Here is a 23898-nt window from a genome sequence, read left to right as displayed (position 1 = left end):
CTGAAGGCAGACTGCTGAGCCACCCAGACGTCCCTATGCAGGTATTTGTTAAAAATATTCTGCACTCCAACCAGTTCACTTTGTTTATTCTGTTCCACGGTCCTTAGAATCAAAGTCTCGATTGTTTCTTAAACTGAAGCTGCTAACCATTATAAACTCCAATATCAGCCTTTGTTATGGTTTTTCGTATGGATAAATATTTCCTCTATGTTCAGATATTTGCACTAATATTCATTAGCGATTTGTTGAAAAATTGAGGTCCTACCCGTGAGAATGATCATCTAGCATTTTCTCTCTGTGTGCCTGTTGCATTGGTCCCTTGGATTTGTGACATGCTTATGTAGGTGGTGGTGACTCATTATGGCTCTGTGCTTTGCTTTTATTTGAAATTGCAGCAGGGTCATTTAAGTCACTTTAGATTTCACTTCCCACCATCGGATCATGATGTAGACTTTCAACCGGTGACACATGTTGTCAGCACTTTTTAGATTATATGTGAAACTTAAAAGTAAATTGGCCAGGTCTGTAAGTGAGGTAAATTTGGTATGAAATCTAAATCTATTCACGTTAACTAAACAAACTGGGAGTTGTTTCTCATTGGGGTTAAAGAAAGGACCACTCTTAAGCTATATACTTATATAATTCAATATTTGTGTGTGTGTGTGTAGCATCTGCCAAAGAGCCGGTCATGAATACTAAGACTAGCTCCTAACTCCTGCTCCTGTGGGGAGAGAAGACCTCTGGGAGGGATTGACTTTTGAGCCAGGTTAGAATTAAAGTGCACTAAACCGAACATTGAGTCACTGCTCCACAGGCTCCACCCTGTTCTTAGGGAAGATAATCCTGCATACTCCTTTACCTTTGATTTCTGAAGTGTGTGGACTAGGTTGGGGGTTTGGATGGATACAGGATGCAGAACATGGAGGGAGAGGATAGTTTTCCAGTTACGTAGTTTACGTTTTCTTTTTCTTTTTTTAATTTTTTATTTATTTATGATAGTCACACAGAGAGAGAGAGAGAGAGAGAGGCAGAGACACAGGCAGAGGGAGAAGCAGGCTCCATGCACCGGGAGCCCGACGTGGGATTCGATCCCGGGTCTCCAGGATCGCACCCTGGGCCAAAGGCAGGCACTAAACCGCTGCACCACCCAGGGATCCCTAGTTTACGTTTTCTGTTCATATTTCTGCGCGTTCACAGTCACATCTCATCTACTTCCTTCCTTACCTTATTCCTCTATATGCCCTAGTTTTCTTAATCTTTCATTTTCCAGTTCTCCTTCTTGTCTCCTTTACTGCTAGAGCTGATAGAGGTAAAACTGTTCCACGAGGCAATGCGAAGTGCTGTTGGGGGCAACCATTCCAATGTTCCTACCTTGAAGTCGAATGATAAGAATTCTGGAGGGTTCCACAAGCCGCATCTATAATTCTTCCTCAATTTCTCACCTAGATGGCATTTCTATTTTAACTTAAAACCTTTTTTTAATTAATGGTATCCCCCCCCAAAAGCAGACTACTGTAATAAATATCTGAAGATGAAAGAGAATAAAGTTACAGAACCTTAGAATATTTTAGTCTTTATTGGTTTAAATCAATCTTCCGATTACTTTAGATGAATTACAAGTTCATTGCCTATGCTCTTTTAATGATCACATGTAAAGAATTTATTTTAAATTCTCTTTGATATCTGTAGTTAGGTGACTTAACCCCTGTTTCACAAGTCTTTTGCTTATTTTATGAACCTCTATCGCTGTTAGTATGTATCATTTAAGACTGATTTTAGGATTGTAGTCCTTTTACCATCAGTAGGTATCTGGGCACTCGGATCTGATTTAACAGACTTATTTAAAGGTGTTATTCAGAAGCAGCCATCTGTCCTTACAGTTGGACAGAGGGTGTCAGACCCGGGTTGGCCCAGTCGAGTCTGGGTTGATTGGACAATGAGCCAGCTGGGACAGTCTTCTTCTCCCAGGAGGTGAGGTTATACCTAAGCTCACTTTTCTGCAGAACCTGTGGCTTCCTCCCCTCGGTGAGTGGACTGTAGTATCCAGACGCTTGGCTTTCTCGGATTGTTCATACAGACAGCTAGCACCCTGCAGTGTGGCTGCCCAGCACTGGGCGTTCATGGGGCTCCTTCACATTCTTGCCTTACGACATGAAGACACACAGAGGAGCAGGATTCCTCCACTGGAACTCAGGCTCACAGTGGGGCCAACAGCAGCACCCTGCCCCATAATAAATAGTTTAATCTTAGCTAGTGGGCTTAGCCTGTCATCACCATCATTTCCATAACTCAGATGAGGGTAGTTTAATTTATCATAATACTATTTGGCCCATAAGTGGATTGTAATGATTTATTGTTCTGCTAGCCGTAGTCTGCAGCAGGCAGGGAGAGCACATACCTGGAAGCCTTCCCATCTCAAAAAGATCTCTTTCCCGTAGACTACCAATTAGAAATCCATTCAGAGGGATCCCTGGGTGGCGCAGCGGTTTGGCGCCTGCCTTTGGCCCAGGGCGCGATCCTGGAGACCCGGGATCGAATCCCACGTCGGGCTCCCGGTGCATGGAGCCTGCTTCTCCCTCTGCCTGTGTCTCTGCCTCTCTCTCTCTCTCTGTGTGACTATCATAAATAAATAAAAATTTAAAAAAAAATTTAAATAAAAAAAAAAAAGAAAAAAAAGAAATCCATTCAGATTAACAAATACCCTTAAAATGTCAATACTTGCTGAGGATGTTAATCCAATCAGCCCTTTACACCTTAGTAAGATACTACTTTGATGAGATAATCATATTCTTTTTCTTTTAGCCACGGTGGTGTAGGCATATCGGTAACTTGGGTGTCCTGCGGCGTTCCAGGGAAAACTCAGACAGACCTGCAGGGTTTCAAATTGAGGAGTCACAAGAGGTCCCTGAGGACCGGAGTTGGAGAAGGGTGTGTGGCTACTGAGTGCCTGAGCGGGAGCTCCCCTGCCCTCCTTGTGGCACAGACGGTTACCCCAGTTCTGGAGAAATACTCTTCTCAAACGTCAGTGTATGCTTGATTCATACAGGGATCTTAATAAATTCCAGATTCTGATTCTACAGATCCCAGGTGCAGCCCAAGAGTCTTCATCCCCTAACAGGCTTCCAGGCCATGCAGCTGCTGCTGATCCGAGAACCACATTTTGAGTGGCAAGGCTACAGAATACCCAATGTGTCCATGACAGTGATGCAAATCAGTGACTTTGGGGATGTTTGTCCATTTTTAAATTTCCTTCTAGCTCTTTTTACAGACATTCCTTTCTCTTCTAAGCTAAGCTCTACCTTTCAACAGCGTTGTTTATTTCTCAAGCAAGAAGATTGCCGATGTTCCTCGTCCCTTTTAGCTTTGTTTTGAATTTGGCACACACGACAGCCAGCAGATCCTGCCAACGTGGGATTGGTCTTTTCTTTCTGGCCCTGGTCTGTTTATTTTGTGAGAGAGTCCAAGCTCACACATTTGAGAATTAACTTCAAGTGAATAAATTTACCCTTCTTAAATTTTAAGCATTCAGTTTAGTCGACGGCAGCAGAGTAGCAGGTGTCTCTGGCTGGGTGTGTTGGGTGATGGAGCCCAGGATCGCAGTGGCTCGGCTCTGCTGCTTCTGACCCTGCTGCCCGCACTGTGATCGCTGAACATCCCTCCTCTTGGGCTTCTGGGATCGGAGGCCTCTGTGTGTCCTGCTCCTAACTGGCCCTGTCCAGGGCGTTTTATTATCTCTTCTTCCTTCCTTGGACATTTTCAACCCTTCTTACAGTTTGAGATGTCCCTGTACCTCCGCAGGGCAAGTCTTCCTCCTTTTTCAGATACATTCAAAGGTGACATCCGCTTGCTGGGTGCAGTTAGGTTTTAGTCCTTTCTCTCTGCTCCATAAGGACTTGCAGAATTAATTCTATTACAGCACTTACCATCTCTTACAATGCGCTTTATTTATGTGTTCATCTCGGCAACATGAGCTTCATAAGAAGAAAAATACCATCTTGTCCATTTTTATTTCTGTAATTCCTAGCGAACTACCTGGGACCTCCTGGGCACAAAATAAACGTCAAATGAATGCATTTATTGATCAGCCTGTTTTTCCTTCCCATTCACTGTGTGATTCCTCACTTATCATTTACCCCCACATATCTTGCCTTCCCAAGGCTTTGATTTATCTACAGTCTTGGCCAAACCGGGGAGGTCTTCTGTTCTCTATATAAATCATCTGTGAGTCATTTGTATATTTTCTGCTGGGCTTTACTGACTCTGTCTGAATGCTGATTCTGGAAAACTGCAATCATTTTTACAGACTAGCGTATATATGTTCTGGTCAGACTTCCTGTAGAGGTAATTTGGTAGCTTTGCCACCTGGGAGCAATAGAAGCTTTTGATGTTCTTCACTATCTGTGCTCCTCGTGTGATGGAGCGATCCTTTCAGATACAGCTGTCAGGCGATGCATGAAATGCATTGTCCCTGACATTCAGGTGGTCCCTGCAATGCAGCACTTCCTACTTTTGCCTTTTATAGGACCAAAATGACTTTGTTAGAACTGGAAGCCCAATTCATTAATCTCCTGCTGGTGATATATAGCCACACAGTACTATGCATTTAGTAATTGTCAGCAGCACTAATAGAACTGTTTATAATATAATCGGGTAGGATTTCTGCATATGCAACTAAATTATGATGGATGTGTTGCTCAAGGATGAGGAGAGATAACCTTTAGATAGTCTCAGGGTCTGGGTGGTACTGAGTTGTCTATGGAGAAGGAGATGCTGAGGCAAAAACGAGATGCATGGGTGGAGGAGGGAGGGGGAGGCAGGCTTTCCTGGGGAGGGATGGGGTCTGGGAGGAAGGGTCAGCATCGAGGTCTGCAGTGAGTTTAACAACCCAGTCCCAATCAGGGACTCTCGCTCAGACAGATCTTGCAGGTCAGAATGTACAGTAGGACCCCAAGCCAGGGAGACAAATAAGACGGCAGGAATCTGCTGAGCAGTCTAGGAGCAAGAGAACCAGAAAACCAGTAAAGCAATTCTGTAGAGGGCAGATGGGGCCCTGTGCTCTTTATTATCTTTCAGGCACCTGTCCCCAAGAAGGGGTGAGCCATGAATGAGGGAAAGAATTAAATGATTGGAGAAGGCATGAAGAGGAAAGGGAAGGCTATTCTTTAGTAGGAATGTACTTTTTTTTTTTTTTCAGAAGTAGAGGCCCATCTTGATAAATGCATCGGTGAGAAATGAAGGGGAAAGAGGGACATAGGGTAAGAACGGAACTAAGCAATGATCATGTCATTTTTAATGTTTTTATGCATTTGTCCGCATATTAATTTCCAATGTCGGTAACTTTTCCATCGTCACACCTGGAAGAACAGGAGCTAGGTGAGTCTCCTGGGAGCATGTTTATGAGATGAAGATAATATTTTTATATGACATAGAAAGCGACTAAAGGTACCTGAGAAAGAAAGAGCTGTTACCATAGGTAAGGGCAGGAACGTCTACAAAGCTATAGTGTCTGTGTTTTTTCTACTGGAAAGTGGAAACTACTGGTAGTGAGAATTTGCCTCCTTCCACTTCAACAGGTCATGGGGAAAAGGCCCTCCGTGATGATTCTGTGTCTCCATGCCTGGTGACAATCCCTTGGGAACCAATGACTCCGAGCAGAAGACGGATTAGCTTGTTAACACACTAATCTTACCCCCATGTACGTTGTCTGGTTTTGTTACAGACCTTTGACTTTCTTTCCCCTCCTGGTCCCCGTTCTTTGGGGTGGGGGAGCTTGCACAACACCCTAGACACTCGAGGACGGGATCCCCAAGGCCTTGGTAACATCAAGTGCCCGATCTACCCCAGATAAGAAGTGTATGTGATGTATAGCCTTCACCCCACCCCCCCACGCAGGGCCGGGCCCCCTTCTACTCTGGCAGGTGCACTGGCTTCTCCCAGGCCCCAGGCTCCAGATCCCCAGATCTGCTCATACCGATCATACCTTGGCTTTTCCTCGGGTTCTTCCTTGTGACCTCTACTCTGATAAAGGCTTTTATTTTTTTTTTGTGGAGGGGGGTCACTCCACCAGCTCAGAGCACAGCAGGACTCCTGTTGCCACCGAGTCTTCACCCCCCACCTTTGGGAGCCTCGACACTAAGCCAGGGGTTCTCTACATTGTTTTCTACCCCCACGTATCTGGGGACGGAAATCGACCTCGGAGTAAACTGCAGCTGTAGCCACGGCCCCAAAATATTTTTGACAAGTATTGAATGAGCACCTGCTGCGTGCCAGGCACTATGCTGAGCCCTGGGGTGCAGATAGGGTGGAGAGGTGCAACCTCTGCGTTCCGGCCTCGGACCAGTTCTTGGTCTCCTCATTCCTTTCTCACACAGTGTGGTTTTGAGGCCCACTTGTTTGCCTGGAGAAGTGGACATCTCTTATTGGCCTATTTATTTGCAAAGTCTAACAGAGGAAGCTGGTAGCGCAGTGGCGCATTGAAAAGCTCCCTTGTCACCTAGACGTTAAGTGTTCTGTTCACAGAAAGGCCTATACTGCTCTTTTCTCGATCTGAATTTAATTCTTTTTTTTTTTTTAAGATTTTATTTATTTATTCATGAGAGACACACAGAGAGAGAGGCAGAGACACAGGCAGAGGGAGAAGCAAGCTCCCTGCAGGATCCCCATGCAGGACTCGATCCCAGGACCCCAGGGTCACGACTTGAGCCAAAGGGAGGTGCTCAACCACTGAGCCACCCAGGGGTCCTGAATTCAATTCTTAAGCTGACTAGTTTACCCCCACCTCCACCAGTCCTTAACTACCTTGAACTATTATTTTTAAATAATAGAAAAAATATAGATAATAAAGTGGCAGGCGTTCCCTTTTTATTCTTTATCACCTTTTCGTGTTTCCCTTGCCCTTTCCATTTCTCAGCTCTGCAGTCTCCTCCTATTATCATCTAGGGGAAAGCAGCCATTCCTTCCGATGCTCCTGATTTCCATTTCCCGTGCCATCTCACACTTACACACTAAGGTTTGTGTATTTTTCTGGGTCAGCTGTGTATCGTGTGAGACACCAGACATGACCACGGATCCGTTTTATCCAAATAGCGCAAATCCTGTTTATTGCCTCATTTGCAATTAACCTTTCTTCAGTATCAGCTTGGAAATGGGATGCTTGTTTGTTTGTTTGTTTTTTCTTGACTTTCTAATTATCTTCCCGTAATAATCGGTCCTCCTTGCAGAGGGGTTGGTGGTTTGGTCGGGACACCCTCTGGGGAGCACAGTTCCTCTAGGCAACTTCATCCCAGTGCCTTCATGATCATGAGCAAACGTATCTGTCTGGTGTCCATTTGTCACTGAGACCCTGCTCTCTGGCTGGCTGTCATTCTGATACCCCTTACTGCTGCAGCTTTCCTTTGGAAACTATTCCTTTTTTTTTTTTTTTTAAGATTTTATTTATTTATTTGAGAGAGCACTGAGGTGCGAGGCAGAGGGAGAGGGAGAAGGAGACTCCACCCACCGAGCAATGAGCCTGATGCGGGGCTCGATCCGGGGACCCCAGGATCATGACCTGAGCCCAAGGCAGATGCTCAACAGACTGAGCCACCCAGGGGCCCCACGGAAACTACTTCATTAGCAGTTCATTTATAATGAACCTCTCAACTTCTCTGAAACAAAAGATGAGTTGCAGAGGCTTCTAGAAGAAAAATGCAAATGGACACAGTTACTATCAGAAACAAGAGTCACCCCTCTCACGGAAGAAACCCTTTCTGGAGTTTTCAGCAGGAAACCCATAAAAAAAGCTGGCAGCCCTTATAAATCAAAGGCAAGATATCTGAAAATAAAATAATACAAGAGCAGGGAAATAACCTCGGTGCGTATAAAGCAGAGGGAAAAGGGTACAGTGGTATATAATTCCTTCTGTATTGTGATCTGTTGACAGGAAACCGTTTTTTTCTAGTGTGGGTTTAGTAAAGAATTGATGGAGAGGATGGGAAGCCAGGAAAGGGGAAGGTGCCAGGGAAGAAACGGGTGAGGAGGGAGCTAGCTCTTCTCTGAAGATAGGAAGCCGTGATGTTTTAGAAACTGGAAGAAAAAAAAGAAAATAAACTATAAGAATATTCAGCTTTGTGATGCTGTAGCTCTTTGCTGTCTGGTACCACAGCCACTGGCCACATGGGCCATAACAGTCTCCAGAATGTGCTTGGTCCAAATTGAGATGTGCTGTCATTAGAAATGACAAATACCCACCATTTGCTTTGACGTGGATGGAACTGGAGGGTGTTATGCTGAGTGAAGTAAGTCAATCGGAGAAGGACAAACATTATATGGTCTCATTCATTTGGGGAATATAAAAAATAGTGAAAGGGAATAAAGGGGAAAAGGAGAAAAAATGAGTGGGAAATGTCAGAGAGGGAGACAGAACATGAGAGACTCCTAACTCTGGGAAACGAACTAAGGGTGGTGGAAGGGGAGGTGGGCAGGGGGTGGGGGTAACTGTGTGGCGGGCACTGAGGGGGGCATTTGATGGGATGAGCACTGGGTATTATTTTATATGTTGGCAAATTGAACACCAATAAAAAATAAATTTATAAAAAAAAAGAAAAAAACAAATTGAGATGTGCTGTAAGTGAAAAATACATACCAGATTCCAAGTCTTAGCATGTGTGTGTATATATATTATATACACAACATAGATGTCTTATATATGTAATTTCAATGAACTTTAATAAGATACGGAATGTCTTCTGAATACCTTTTAGACTGATTGCATGGGGAGATGACTTCTCGATATTGGATTAAATAAAACGTCACTAAAATTCATTTCACACACGTTTAGATTTTTCTATAAATGTGACTACAGAATATTTAAAATTGCACATGTGGCTCACACTTCTGTTGCACAGCGGTGGTCTAGCCCTGCACTGTTAGTGCGACTATCTTGTATCTTTGGCATTTCAACCCCGGTTAACTTTCTTAAGTGATTGGTTTTACTTTCTCCTCGCATTTTCCTGTGAATCTGTTGATCTTTTAGGTAGTTGTCTTATTTGTCCTGCAGATTTTTAAGGTAGGAAGTAGATACAAATAAAGAAAATGAAAAACATAATCAGAGGACTTTCTTTAAGGACAGGCTCTGGAGATGTCCCTCTGAAATAAAGGATTTTTAAGTACTTTTTTTAAAAAATTTTATTTATTTATGATAGTCACAGAGAGAGAGAGAGAGAGGCAGAGACACAGGCAGAGGGAGAAGCAGGCTCCATGCACCGGGAGCCCGACATGGGATTCGATCCCGGATCTCCAGGATCACGCCCTGGGCCAAAGGCAGGCGCCAAACCGCTGTGCCACCCAGAGATCCCTTTAAGTACTTCTTAAGTAAAAAAGTCTTGTTAAGTTTTCATCATTGATAGATACACTACACAGAAAGCACCTAAGACAATAAATTGATTCAGAATAATCCTCTTTTATTCCTATTAGAGGGACAGATGTTGCATCTTCTTTAAAAAAGAGAACCATAAAAATAAAAAATTAAAAAAATATATAAAAAAGAGAACCATGAACAGTTTAACTGAAGAGGGGAGGCTGTTTTTCTTTGAGCATGATTCTTCGTCATCAAACCTTTTTCTTACGGGTTCGACAAGCCTGGGTCAAATTTGGACGTTTTAAAAAACTAATTTCTTTACATTTCTAGCTTTGAAATTTAAATCTGCATACATTTAAAATGTAGGTGTCCATATCTGTGTAGTGCATCTGGCCGGCAAACATGAGCCCTTCCTTCCACCAGGTTGGGAATGATGGCTCTGGCTGGCCCCTGAGTCCCAGTTCTTGATCCCAGGCAAGTTAGCTCATCTCTCCAAACTCAATTGTTCTTGTGTAATATCAAGATAATTATAATAGCTAGTCATTGTATTGTTGTGAGAATTAAAAGAGATAATTATCTAAAGCATTTCACACAATGCCTGGCACATTAGTGCTCAATAAATATTAACGGATCTTATAGGTATAACTTTGATTGTGAAAATAGAGTCCTCTTCACCTCCTTGTATTTTGACCGTGTATCCTTATAATGGGATGAATCAACAGAAGGCTAAGTGATTCTTCCAACATCTTAAATGAGTTAAAAGCACTCTTGGCATTAGAACTCAAGTTTCAACCCTTCATTGTTCTGGGCCAGGAGCCAGAAATTTTTGCTGGCCACAGTTCAGGTTCTGGGAGAGAAGCTGGTTGACTACAGTCCTGACATCCCTTTGTTGAAGTCAGGAACCCTACATGGACCCTGACACTGTTGTTTGTATCACTTATATTTCATAGGCTCTGACAGAGCTAGGGATGACCCAGTTACACTCAGATGACTAGAACAAACTGAGAGAAAGTGGTCTGGGATGAGGTCTTTCCTGTTAAAGGGTGCTGGGGGGTTAGGAAGGGCAAGCAGAAAACACAGCAGAGATTATGGCAACAAACAGACATATTCATCATTGGGGTCCAACTGTGCCCAGCCACCAGGTCTCTTGACATGGCAATGTTTGAGGGTCTCTCAGTTCACATCTGGGACATCTGTTAGAAGAGCCTTGATAGGGGATTCCTGGGTGGCTCAGTGGTTTAGTGCCTGCCTTTGCCCAGGGTGCGATCCTGGAGTCCTGGGATCGAGTCCCACGTCGGGCTCCCTGCATGGAGCCTGCTTCTCCCTCTGCCTCTCTCTGTCTCTCTGTCAATCATGAATAAATGAATAAATAAATAAATCTTAAAAAAAAAAAAAAAACAGAGCCTTGATAACACGCCGGGACTCAGAGCTGGAAAAGGCAGGATCTCATTCCTAGAAATACTAGGCTTTCTACCAGAGCAGAGGCCCAGAAAAAAATCAGTCCCAAGAATTCGTGTATGAAGAAGATGGGGCTCCAGTAGCAGGTAGAGGCTAGTTCCTGAGGACTGAGACTCAGCAGACTTATAGGAAGATTGGCTAGATGCTGATTTTTCCATGAAGAACAAAATTGATCCAATATTGTTCCTTAAATCTCTCTTGACTGAATTCCAGAACATGATGGGGCTGGGTGTATAGACCAGAAAGCGGGAATTAGTGACTATTCAACGACCTCTGACCCAGAAAGAGAACCAGTACAGAGATGTAGTCACGTTATGATAATCCCAACAGTCAGTTCGACAAATATGCGTACCACCAAGACTGGGACATCTCAGTAACACCCTTAACTGGTATATGGGACTTACAACTTATAATTCCTTTAGAAGATCAAGCCTCTTCTTGTGAGCTGTATAGTACTTTAGTAGCTAGGTAAATTAGTGGCAGAGTCAGGCTACTTACTGGCTCCACCATTCACTGTTTCTTTGTGCAAATTACTTTGCTTTTCTGAGCCCCAGTAGGTACAATGGAGATAAATTACACAACCCACCTCATAGGATTTCTGTGAGGTTTAAATCAGATAATCAGGGCAGCCCGGGTGGCTCAGTGGTTTGGCGCCGCCTTCAGCCCAGGGAGTGATCCTGGAGACCCAGGATCGAGTCCCACGTCAGGCTCCCTGCATGGAGCCTGCTTCTCCCTCTGCCTGTGTCTCTGCCTCTCTCTCTCTCTCTCTTTCTCTCTCTGTCTTCCGTGAATAAATAAATAAATCTTTAAAAAAATAAAATTAAAAAAATAATAAATCAGATAATCAACCTAAAATACCTGATGTACTTCTTAGTATTCAGTAGATGTTAATAATAATTGTTATTATCTACTTACTAATCTTAGTTTTCCCTTTGGCGGGTGTTATAGTAGACAATGTGCTTCTTTAGTGACTTCAGTGTCGTGAGCCCTTTAGCACAGAAATTCATCGAGATCCAAGCAAATTGTAGAGCCAATGTGTGTAGTCACTAGGATGTATACCGACTTACTAATCATGACATGACATGACTTACTAATCATTGTCAATCTATGAACAAATATCTGAGGCTCTTTTGGTCAAGGATCAAAGTTGCCAAGGAACTTCTGAACAAAATAAATGAGAGAAGAACATTGAATATGTGAAGGAGGAATTGGCAGGATGGGTTTCTAGCACGAGCGGAGAAGGCAGCATGGGAACGTAAGCTTCCATCTTGACAATTTAACGCCTTCAGGTTATTGCAATAGGAGAAACATCAAAGGCATTTATTAGTCATCTTTATTCCCATAATTAATATAACTTACTCCCACACATTTCCATTCATTCCCACTGCTACCACCCATTATCTCTCCCCTAGACTTACCACCATGGCTTCCTAGAGTTCTCCCTATGTTCCCGCTTCCTAATTCTTTTTTTAAGATTTTTTAAATTATTATTTGACAGATTGAAAGAGAAAGAGAGAGAGAGAGAGCAAGCACAAGCAGGGGGAGTGGCAGAAGGAGAGGGAGAGGCTTAGCAGGGAGCCTGATGTGGGGCTCCATCCCAGGACCCCGGGATGATGACCTGAGCCAAAGGCAGCCACTTAACCAACTGAGCCACCCAGGTGCCCCTCCTCTTCCTAATTCTGATCCATCTTCTTCCTGTTACAGAAATGATCTTTCTCAAAATATACAGTGGACCTTTCCTTTTAGTCCTGCTTGAAATCCTATAACAGCTTCATATTGTTCTTGGAATTAAAAAAAATTTTTTTTTAAATCGAATCTTGAACTTGCAAGGCTCTCACGTTCTGACCTCTGCCTGCCTCCCAGCTCTTTTCTCCATCTCTTCCCTCTCACTTGTCTCTGTGCTTCTTTCCAGTACTCAGACACCCCTACTTGACTCTCCCGTGTGTTCTTGCAGTCATGGGGCCCTTGGGCACCCGGAATGGATTTCCCCCAAAACTCTTCCCTTCTCCTTCCTGCAGCAGGTCAGCTCCCATTGGTAGGTGCTGCTGTCTTTGCAGTCTGCACTTTTCTTTTGTAGTACACTGTCACAACTTTATGAAAGAATCTCCTGTTTGTTGTCTGCTTTCTCAACTAGAATTTAAACACCATGAGGACATAAAATCAGTCAGCCTCGTTCCTGGTGATGTCCTGAATGCCACACCTGGCGTTCCTGACACATGGCGGGTGATGATTAAGTATTTGTGAGAGGATGGACAAGAGACTAACGAAATAGGTCCGAGACAGGACAAAGAGCATGACAATATGTTAGCTTTTAAAAATAATCTCAAGAGGGATATGGGGTTGAAGGGAGAGGAAGAGGGAGAGAGAAATTAGGCTGGAATGACTAGCGAAATAAGGAGTAATGAGGTGGTTTTATGAAGGGAGAGTGTGTCAAAGAAACCAAGAGTATCCTGGGGATCGCTAGAGGTCAAATAGAGGACAGCTTGCAGCACCTAGACAAAAAGAAGCAGTCAGACACAGATAACTGCCACCAAAGCAGGCAAGCACCTGTGCAGCAGCACTGTGATGGTGATGCACGCGTGATCATGGTCAACTTTTCAAAGATTAGTCTTCCTTGCTGCTTTGCAGCTCTACCTGAAAATTCCTGATGAATAGTTGACACTTGACAAGGCTCCATGACTGCTAGGATGTAGGTGTTTTAGCAACAGCAACAAAGAGCCTCACGAGGCCACCGACCGCCAAGGGGAGCACTGATGTATAGGCAACGTGAAGACATCTCTCCCCAAAAACGCCACAGTGAATCTCATCTCATGTCAAGACACCTTTATGACACCAGCCCATCTACCTAACACACCTCTTTACTGGGTCTCTTTAAATTTTTTGAATAGCTTTGTTTTTCCCCCATGGAGTTTTAGCAGCAGCTAAGTATCAATTCCAATACTTAGAATATACAATCACCTTCCCTGTCCTTTTCCTGGATGCGCATCCCATGTGTGTGCCAAGATTTCTCCTCTTTCATAACTGTGTCCCATCCTCAGGACCAGCTTCCTGGTGAGCTGGGAGTGGAAGGGGAAGCCTGTACTTCCTGTGTCATGCTGGAGCTTATTCCCTGGGGGATGGATTCATGCAGAAAACTGATAAGAAACAGGATGATGAAAGGCCTTGTGGTGGTAATGGCAGCTCTTGTATCTGGAAGTCCTGCCACTGAGGATGGATGGCCGCCCTCTTTCTTCAGTCTTCCTCACTTGGCCTGCTTCCTCAGACAGCTTCTTGAAGGTCTCCTTCCCCTGGCACCTTCCTCTCACCCTTCCTGCCACCTCTGTTCTTAGATTTTCTCCCCTCCTGTCACTTCTGTCCCTTTTTTTCTTTTCCTTATTCTCCTGCTGCCACTTGAACTTTTTATCTTCCTACCAAATTTGATCAGATTTTCCCTTTTGTCATCAAGGAGTCTTAGAATGACTCCAGGCAATAGAGAATGAGTCACAAAGTACGTCTGGCTCCCCTGTCACCACCGCTGCTGGGCAACTGGAGGTTTTTATTACTGCCTCTGTGGTCTCCTTTAGGGAGTTTGTTTCCATAGCTTTTCTTTTTTTTTTTTTTCTTTTTAAATTTTTTATTGGTGTTCAATTTGTCAACATATAGAATAACACCCAGTGCTCATCCCATCAGGTGCCCCCCTCAGTGCCCGTCACCCAGTCATCCCCACCCCCCGCCCACCTCCCCTTCCACCACCCTTAGTTTGTTTCCCAGAGTTAGGAGTCTCTCATGTTTTGTCTCCCTTTCTGATATTTCCCACTCATCCATAGCTTTTCTTTACTTCAGAGTTTGGTCTCCTTCCCCATCTTTTCAACTGCTCCTTGGAAAATTCCTGTTATCAGTTTATCATTACAAACATAAGCTTTTAATTGCTGTCTGAGTATCTTAAAACCTGCCTTTCTTTCTTTTGTAAAGCCACGGAAGCCCGTTATTGTACAGCTTACTGCTCAATCGTTTTTGCACACCACCCGGGGCAAATCATGCTCCCTGAAATAGTCCCAAGAAGAACGCAAGAGGCTCTGCGTCTTACTGCCCATTGCATCTCTTGCCATCAGTTTCCACATCTGTGAAATGGGAATAATAGAAGTATGTACCTCGTAGGATTGCCATTAGCGCTAAATGAGTTCCTACATGTTAGAATGTTATCAACAGGCATGTCCATAGTCAGTGATCAATAAATTTAATCCTCATATCAACTATATATTTGCTATTATAACCGAACTTTGCCATGATATGCAGCCTCCCATACACTATCAATCTTATTATAAAGAGATTTCACTCTTCCTTAAGCCTCAATTCTTTCAGTGATACTCCTTTTTAATAACGAATTTTCTAATATTGCCCTTTTGCTCTGTTTTTACAACTTTCTTCCCACTAGTCACAAACTTAGGTGTTTATTCCCATCCATCATTGGGGAGTTCCATATCTGAAGTAAAATCTTATTCTCACGAAAATCTGAGTTGATCTCTTTAAATCTCTTGCTTATTTTGTTCCTTGCAGATCGTTCTGTTTCTGTGCCAAGAAAATTAACGCTTCTATATCACGACTGTGGTTTCCCTCTGTAAAGTACAGTTCAGAGGGGTGATTTTCATTTTTAAGCATTAATCATTTTGAGCCTTTGTTACCGTAGAAACCACAATTCTCATCCTGAAACATGACAGCAGCGATCACCCCTGACAGTTCACAGACCTGAATTTCAGACAATCAAAGGCAAAGTAATTTGGAGGCCTGTTCATTTAGAATCTTCTCTTCCACAGTTACAAGGGAGCACAGCTCAGGCTGTCTTCCAATTTGTCAGAAGCAAGAAAAGGCATGTGGGTGGAGAGCTGAATGCCACCTTTCAGGCCAAGGTATCAGTCCCAAACACGTTTTTATTATTCTCTGGAAAATAAGGTTGTAAAAAAGTAATTGCCGACACCACCTTAATGATAGCGCGTTAAGTATGCTGCTGTAATTAAAATAGGAATTTTATTATACTAGACCTCTGAGAGCTTCGCATATATATACCATTCAGATCCCAGGATTTACAAAGCAAGCAACTTTGATTCCTGCTATTTCTGCTGTGTGGGCCACACGTTTCCTTTGTGCCTCGCCTAGCTGCAGCTTACGTAGACCACCTCTCTCCTGGTGAACAGCAATAAGCATCTTGTGTTGAGAGTGATGCCCTGCAGTGAGACTGCCGTGACTCTCAACGTACTAACCTCAGAAATGTCATGAAAGGAACGACTCCATGTTGTGCAATGAGGTTAACCACCCTACAAGGCACTTCGGTTAAAATTGGAAAAGGGTTCTCTTCTTTCAGTCAAATGTCATTTCCATTTTATTCCTATTACTTGATAGGTTAGTTAAAAATTGTAGACAGCTGCTAGTTGTAATAAAGACCCTGAGATACTGGCTTTAAAAAAATTAGTTGATTCTTTTTCTCCTGGACAAGAATTTTAGAGTTTGACCATCCACACATGACGATGCCATGAGCCTCCAGTGGGACCCAAGCACCTTCTATTTTTTCCTTGCTCAGACATCGTTATTATGTGGTTATTGCCTGGGGGCCTCAAAACAGCTGCCGAATCTTTGTTCATCTCACTTAATTCGCAGGGAGGAAGAAGGATAAGGGAAACCCCTCTTTTTTAAAGGTATCAGCCTTCTTTTTTTTAAAGGAGTTTCCCCCAGAAGTCCCATCCAAAAACTTCTACCCACAACTTTTTTTTTTTTTTAATTTATGATAGTCACAGAGAGAGAGAGAGAGAGAGAGAGAGGCAGAGACACAGGCAGAGGGAGAAGCAGGCTCCATGCACCGGGAGCCCGACGTGGGACTCGATCCCGGATCTCCAGGATCGCGCCTGGGCCAAAGGCAGGCGCTAAACCGCTGCGCCACCCAGGGATCCCTACCCACAACTTATTAACCAGAACTTAGTCACTTGGAAAATATATAGTTTATCAGCTGAATATATTGCCTTCTCTCCAAAAATTGCAGTGTCCCATGTTAAGGAAAAAGGAGAGAAGGGATATTGGTTTGGCACTTAGCAGTCTTTGCCACAACTGGCAACGTATAAATAAACAGCAGATTCCCCTCTTTCCGTGTTGTTTATCCACAGAAACTACACATTTATTCGGCGTATAAATAATCAGGAAGATTTCTCTCCTGAAGGAAAAATTATTCTTTATCATAATAAAATTTAATATCAGCACAATTCTTAATGATTTTTCTGAATCATCAAAATTCTATTTTTTTCAAGTGTCATTCCATGTTACTTTCATGTTTTAAATTCTTTGATGGGGGACATTTGGATATGACACTTTGAGTCCCAGATGAAAAGAATGCTTAATTCTCATCCATATTGTATATCTTAGTCCTTTGAATTAAAGCAGGTTTCTTATACACCTAAAATGCAGCACATATTTTTAAAAAGTTCAAAAGTCGGGTCCTCAACACATTTCATGCACTAATAATATGAATAGGCCCTGCCTTTATTGCTAGCTCACCATGGTCCATTTGATGTACTCTGACATGAATAATTCTCTCAAGACGTTTTTGTGTTTTTTTTTAATCATGGTAAAATATACACGAAACATAAACATAACATAAAATTTGCCATTTTAACCATTTTGAGTGTACAATTCAGTGTCATTAAGTACACTGACATTGTTGTGGAGTTCCCTGTTGAGTTTTTCTTTCTTTTATTTTTTTTTAATTTTATTTATTTATTCATGAGAGACACAGAGAGGCAGAGACATAGACAGAGGGAGAAGCAGGCTCCCTACAGGGAGCCCAATGCAGGACTGGATCCCGGGATTCCGGGATCATGCCCTGAGCCAAAGGCAGACGCCCAACCACTGAGCCACCCAGGGGTCCTGTATTTTTATTTCTTTATTATAATCTGATTATTTTCTTGTCTACTATAGTATCTGGCACAAAGTAGTGCTCTCTATTGTTTGTTCATGCAGGTAAATTATTTGGAATTCATTCTAATGATGAAATAAGGCAAGAACTTTGTAGATGGACGTAAACAGGCCTACTTGGACAGGATGCTGCTTAATAGTGGACTTTTTATCCAAAACACCGTACAAGTGATTTTATGCAATATAGTATCATCCCACAGTCCCTAAAACAAAATGTAAGGCGTGTAAAGTTCCAAATGGCTAAGATAATTTTTTTGACACGAGTAAAGTCCCTGAATCCAGTGTATGACAAACAGTAACATAATGGTAGCCCAAAAATGTTTCTTATTTTTAATCTTCTTAATGACAATCATAATAAAGATCTCTTTTGCTTTAAATTCTCTTTCATTCCGTTTTGCTTTAATCTGTTTAAAGTTTAACAGAGTTTACTCTGAGTTTATTCTTTTCTTCTTTGGCAATTCAGTGGTTCTCCTTAAAATGATGAAGTCCACCAGCAGGGAAAATATCGAATGATAGCACCACCTGCTATCATTCCAAAGGGGTTCAAAGGGGTTCAGGGGAATTGCAGTATATTCCAGAGTCAGACCTAAGCTCCAAAGGGGTTCAGGGGAATTGCAGTATATTCCAGAGTCAGACCTAAGCTCCAGGCCCTGCTGAAGATGTATTGTGATTCTGACATCCCATTTTTTTTTCCACACATTGTGTGCATAATGCCCCACCCATCGAACACAGTTGTTCCCATTTTTCCTGTTTCCAAGAGCATTTGACATAACTCAACACATGAGATAGCTCTATATTCTAATAGCACGCAGACATTTGAGCATTGTATTTCTTGCATCCCTTCTTGTGAGTCCTGGACTTTTTATTTCTATTTTAGTTGGATTTTGTTATGAAACTTTGCTTCTGTATGAACACTCAGCAGAAAAGTATTTACTTCTTGCCTGTTATCGTTTAACAACATCAACAACAACAAAACCCTTTGATTTGTAGTTTTAATGATTAGCCCTCTGAGTTCTCTTCATAACTGCGTTGACATTTTGGGTTGTTACTGTTCTTTTTCTTTTGTGTGTGTGTGTGTGTGTGTGTTTCTTATTTGTTTTAACTTTTTCATTTAAGACCATCAAATTTGATTTTGCTTTGCTCAGGGGAAAAAATGGTATATGTATAGAAGATCTCATGGGCTTTTTATGACCCCACAACAAAATGGGTGGGCTTGCAGTCTCTATTATTTAACCAGCAAAAAAAGATAAAAGACTTGAATATTATCATCAATAATTATGCTTTCCACACCAAATTAGTGCTTTATATTCCCAAGAGTACAAGATAGCATGTGTTGACACAACCCAAGGGACATAGAGAAATGGAAGTTACATATACATTTTTTGAAAATTTGAAATAAGCAACCACTTTCTCTGCGTACCAGCCCAGTGTGCTGTGTTCCGGCACCTTTCGCCATGCACGGTGGTGTCGGAAATACCACATATGAAGTAAGGGTTTTCCTTGTTGATGACTGTCCTGGCATCTTATTCTTGGGTTAGCATCCATGTAGGGTCTGGGTCTTGTTGTTAAGAACAAACATATTTTAGGTTATAATTTGTGTCTTCTTTGGGTAACCTACTTTCGGGAAAAGGATGTGTAATTCTCATATATTTTTAAAATTTGAGCCCCCTTTTCTTGGATGGATAATTATAAGTATAAAATCAGGAGACTGCTATTGAACTTAATTTAGTAAAAGAAATTATAGCAGCCCTGGTGACTCAGTGGTTTAGCGCCACCTTTGGCCCAGGGCGTGATCTCTGCGCCTCTCTCTCTGTGTCTCATGAATAGATAAATAAAATCTTTTAAAGAAATAAATTATAAATACAACTATAAGCAATAAGTAATGCATTTCCCAGTCATTGTCCCTGCTCCGGAATGTTTCAGTAAACTGTATACACATAGTTCTAATATTAAGACATTTAGAGTAAAACTTCCTATGCAATCATTTGTGGTATTCTGAAACTATTACTACCATTACTGATAGATGACATTTTATTTATTTATTTTTATTTATTTATTTTTATTTATTTATTTTTAAAGATTTTATTTATTTATTCATGAGAGACCAGAGAGAGAGAGGCAGAGACACAGGCAGAGGGAGGAGCAGGCTCCATGCAGGGAGCCTGATGTGGGACTTGATCCCAGAGCCCTGTGATCACGACCTGAGCCAAAGGCAGTCACTCAACTGCTGAGTCACCCAAGCATCCTGATAGATGACATTTTATAACAAAAATTCAGAGTGGTGGAATTGTGCACAATATGGGAAATGTGTGTGACATTTGAAGTGTTAGGGTAAAAACAGAACCCACTAATATGGTATATTTGTATTGGAAAATGGATGAATAGAGAACTACTAATAAGTGGAATAATTTCCCATTCCATTCCCTTATTCCACAACTATCAAGTGGCTGCTATATACAAGTCACTCTGGTGGACACGGGTTTTGTGATGAATCAGAGATTTTCTGAATATTCATTTACCTATAAGATGATGAGAAGACAAAGAGGAAGTATAAAACTAAAGGCAAATATGTAATTGTCTAGTTATTTCCAAAATATATGCCCTTTTCCTTATGATGTGGGCTGCAGTAGAGCGATGGCAAGGCATGAGTCTTTCCAGACAGACTTAAATTTGTATCCTGGTTTCATCTTCCATCACTGAGTAACGTGTGGCCATGAACTAATTACCCATTTTGAGTTTCTGTTCTGTAATTTGGTAGACACATTAGTGTCTTCTATCAGGTGTATTTTTGAAGAAAGTATTAAATGAAATGCTAATGTCAGGTGCCTAGTATGGTGCCTGGCACTTCACGAGGGTTTGCTGTATGCTCGCTGTTTATATTGTCATTACAGGCAAGGCATATACTTTTAATTGGAAAAAAACATGCTTGTAATATACATACATAGTTATCCACATTCAAAATATATATTTTGTATGCAGGAATAGATTAATGTCAACCTGGTTTATCTTAATATTAACCAAACCTTTGGGATACAGGTAAATATCAGAAGGAAAAAGACAGTGTGCCTCTTTACAACAGATTTGGGCCATTAATGTTTTGTCCAAAACAAGCTTCCTTAATCCATTTAACCCACCAGCCTTTTTGATCTGACTGGTAAGGTGTTTTGGATGACATTAAAGATGACTGAATTTTGGATTTTAATCAGCACCAAGGAAGGAAAGAAGGGGGAAGGGAGGGAGGGAGGGAGGGAGGGAGGGAGGAAGGAAGGAAGGAAGGAAGGAAGGAAGGAAGGAAGGAAGGAAGGAAGGAAGGAAGGAAGGAAGGAAGGAAGGAAATGATTTCCCCTTAGTTTTATGTCTGCTGGGATTCTGTGGGTAAATGTTGTTAGTGTTTTGTTTAGCTCTTGAGGTGAAATGCTACTGTTTTATCTAAGTTTCTTGTCTTGCTTGCTGTAGTGATTTAGAGCAGGCTCTTGAAGGACTGCTTGTTTCTTGCTTGTATGTTATACTCGAAGCACAATAAAAATTGTGGCAGAGGCTACTCGTCTTCTGTGTCTGTTATTCCCTTTATCTTTGATCACAGAACCTCCATTTTTCTCACCTGGATGCATTCCTCTAAAGCGATCTGTGAATCTAAGTTCTGGGTGGTATGATAAAAGCTGGAGTGTCACATGGGACATCTGGGAAACGTCCTACAAAGAAGGGGCACAACTTCCTTTATCTTTTCTTCTGTTCTGCTTCTTGAATAGGGCCGTGATGGCTGGAGGTGAGGAAAGCATCTTAGGGCTAAAAGGGGGACTGGTGTGCTAAGAACATGGAACAAGCACATAGAAATACCCTGAGCCTGCGGCATAATAATAATGAGCCATTACAACCTGGATGTATTGCCCTGGAATGTTGTTTATGAGAGAGAAGAAATTCTACTATCTTCAAGCCACTATTAATTTACATTATCTGTAACTCCTAGCCAGACCTATTCCTAAAAATTGAAAGTAACGTAAGGAAATTTTTACAGATTATAGAATTTGTGGTACATTAAATTCTGAATTCTCTTCTTCCATTTCCTTGGCATGACATGCTGGCCTTCAAGGTGCAACCATTGCCTTGGCAGTGTCTCTGTTATGTTTTTCTTTCTTGACTGCCTTGTCTCCTCTATAAAATCTGTTAAGCATTAATTAGCCTTTCTGAATTCGAAAACTTAACTTAGGTCAAGATTTAGCATCATCAAGGACAACACTTTAAAAAATCGAGATTTTTCTTTCCTGTGTTCTTGTGCAAGCTGGAAATCCTTCTCTTTATATAGAATTTTTCTTCCTGCTTTCTCTGAGTATGTCAGCAGCTACTAAGAATGTATATGCGTACATCCATAACCCATTTAATCTACTTCAGCTTCTATATTATAGTTTATAGATGCTCATAGGACAACCGTCCTTAATGTCCATGGCATTTCTTTCTATTCTTTTTCTACCTTCTTTCCAGATGCTTTGTATCTAAAGATAGGAATTTATAGAAGTAACTTTGGTAATAAATTACTTAAGATAAAGATTCCGTTTCTGTGTTTTCCCCATTTGTATGAGTTAGGTTTTTCTCCCCTAATACAGCATAATAGACAACCACAGATCTCACCATTTGCGACAACCTCCATTTATTTATTGGTTCTATGGGATGGCAGGGTGAGCTTTGCCTCTAATGTGGATTGGGTTCAGATCTGCCCCATGTGTCTCTCACTCTACAACTGACAGCTACCTATCAGATTCCTCTCCTGGCAGATGATAGAAAATGGGACAACCGAGTCTCCTAAGGCATCACCTCAGAACTATCAGATTCCATTGGCCAGAATAAGTGAGGTAGGGGTGTCTACTCTACCTTGTCCTTTGAGAAGCAGGGCAAGGCTACATGGCAAAGGGTGCAAATCTATAATCCCGTTATAGGAAACTGAAATATTTGGAGCAATACTTCATTCTAGCATACCATCATGAGTGAACGCATGCTTTCTCTTGATGCTCACCATCCACACATTTACACCTACGTGTGCACACGCACACGTACAGAATCCTCTCATCCTGACTTTATATTTTTAAGATTTTATTTACCTATTTCAGAGAGCGAGAGAGAGCGAGCATGAGTGGGGGGGGATGGGTAGAGAGAGGAGAGGGAGAAGCAGGCTCTCAGCTGAGCAGGGAGCGGGATCTGATGCAGGACTTGATCCCAGGACCCCGGGATCATGACCTGAGCTGAAGGCAGACACTTAACCAACTGAGCCACCCAGGCACTCCTAATTCTGACTTTCAGATCTAGATGGAGTAAAGTCCAAAAAGGTGAAAGGAGTTTGTGTACTCTGGGAGGTTTAAACTGTATGTTAGAGAATTCTTCATATCCATCGTCTTTAGAGAGATTTTTACATTTCATGGTGTTACAATATAAATGGGTTGGAAAGTCAACCCAAAACTGTATTGTTTGATTCTGAATGCCAGAGCTATCAGCCAGTACCCGGAAAGGCACATCGGGTCTCTCGAGGAAACTTGCTTTTGCTTCTGATAACTGGTGTCACTTCATCTTAGGATCCAGCTGATTTTACTTAATGGACAAAATGAAGATAGTGGCTAACTTTACTGCCTCAAATTCCTTCAGCTCAATGATGCTTTGAGAACTGTGCTAAAAATACCCTGCTCAACAGAGTGTAGTTTCTCTATATGATTGTAATATAGTTTGGGGCCTCTGTGGACATAAAATATTATAGCTGCATGACAGGCTGCTCCATTGGTTGTTAGAGGTCGGGCCAATTATAATGGGTGCTTAAGCTTCTAAAAATTTATTGTTCATGCCCCCAGATCACAATCTGAAAAACAGAAACACTAATCATGATGATAGGTGGGACACTACAGTTTTATACTATTGAAGCTGAAGGATATGCTCTAATATAGCTCATTATGTAGTTAGTCGGTTTCTAACAGTTTTGGTCTAATTCCCTGAGGAAGGAGAGACATTTACTGCTCATGGAATATCTGTAGGCCCCTCCACATCTTCTGGCTCCCTCTCCTTGTAGGTAGGGTCGGTCGCTGGATCTAGACAAGGAGCTGTGAGTAGGTATTACTGTTATGCTGCTGAGCCAGCGCATTCAAGAGCCATCGAGGCATCCTCTGGTTCTTTCTGGAAGGCAGGTGAAG

The 23898-nt window shown here is 42.1% G+C and overlaps 1 protein-coding gene across 1 annotated transcript in view; it reads left to right on the top strand.

Annotated features, from left to right (window-relative positions):
* The window catches only part of GRIP1 (glutamate receptor interacting protein 1), a 660770-nt gene that overhangs the window by 324843 nt on the left and 312029 nt on the right, over window positions 1-23898 (top strand). The gene's annotated exons all lie outside the window — the stretch shown is intronic.

Source organism: Canis lupus, chromosome 10 (assembly GCF_011100685.1).
Source record: "Canis lupus familiaris isolate Mischka breed German Shepherd chromosome 10, alternate assembly UU_Cfam_GSD_1.0, whole genome shotgun sequence".
Taxonomy (NCBI): Eukaryota; Metazoa; Chordata; class Mammalia; order Carnivora; family Canidae; genus Canis; species Canis lupus.
The sequence above is the reverse complement of the archived record's forward strand: the minus strand, read 5'-3'. Positions and strand labels throughout refer to the sequence as shown.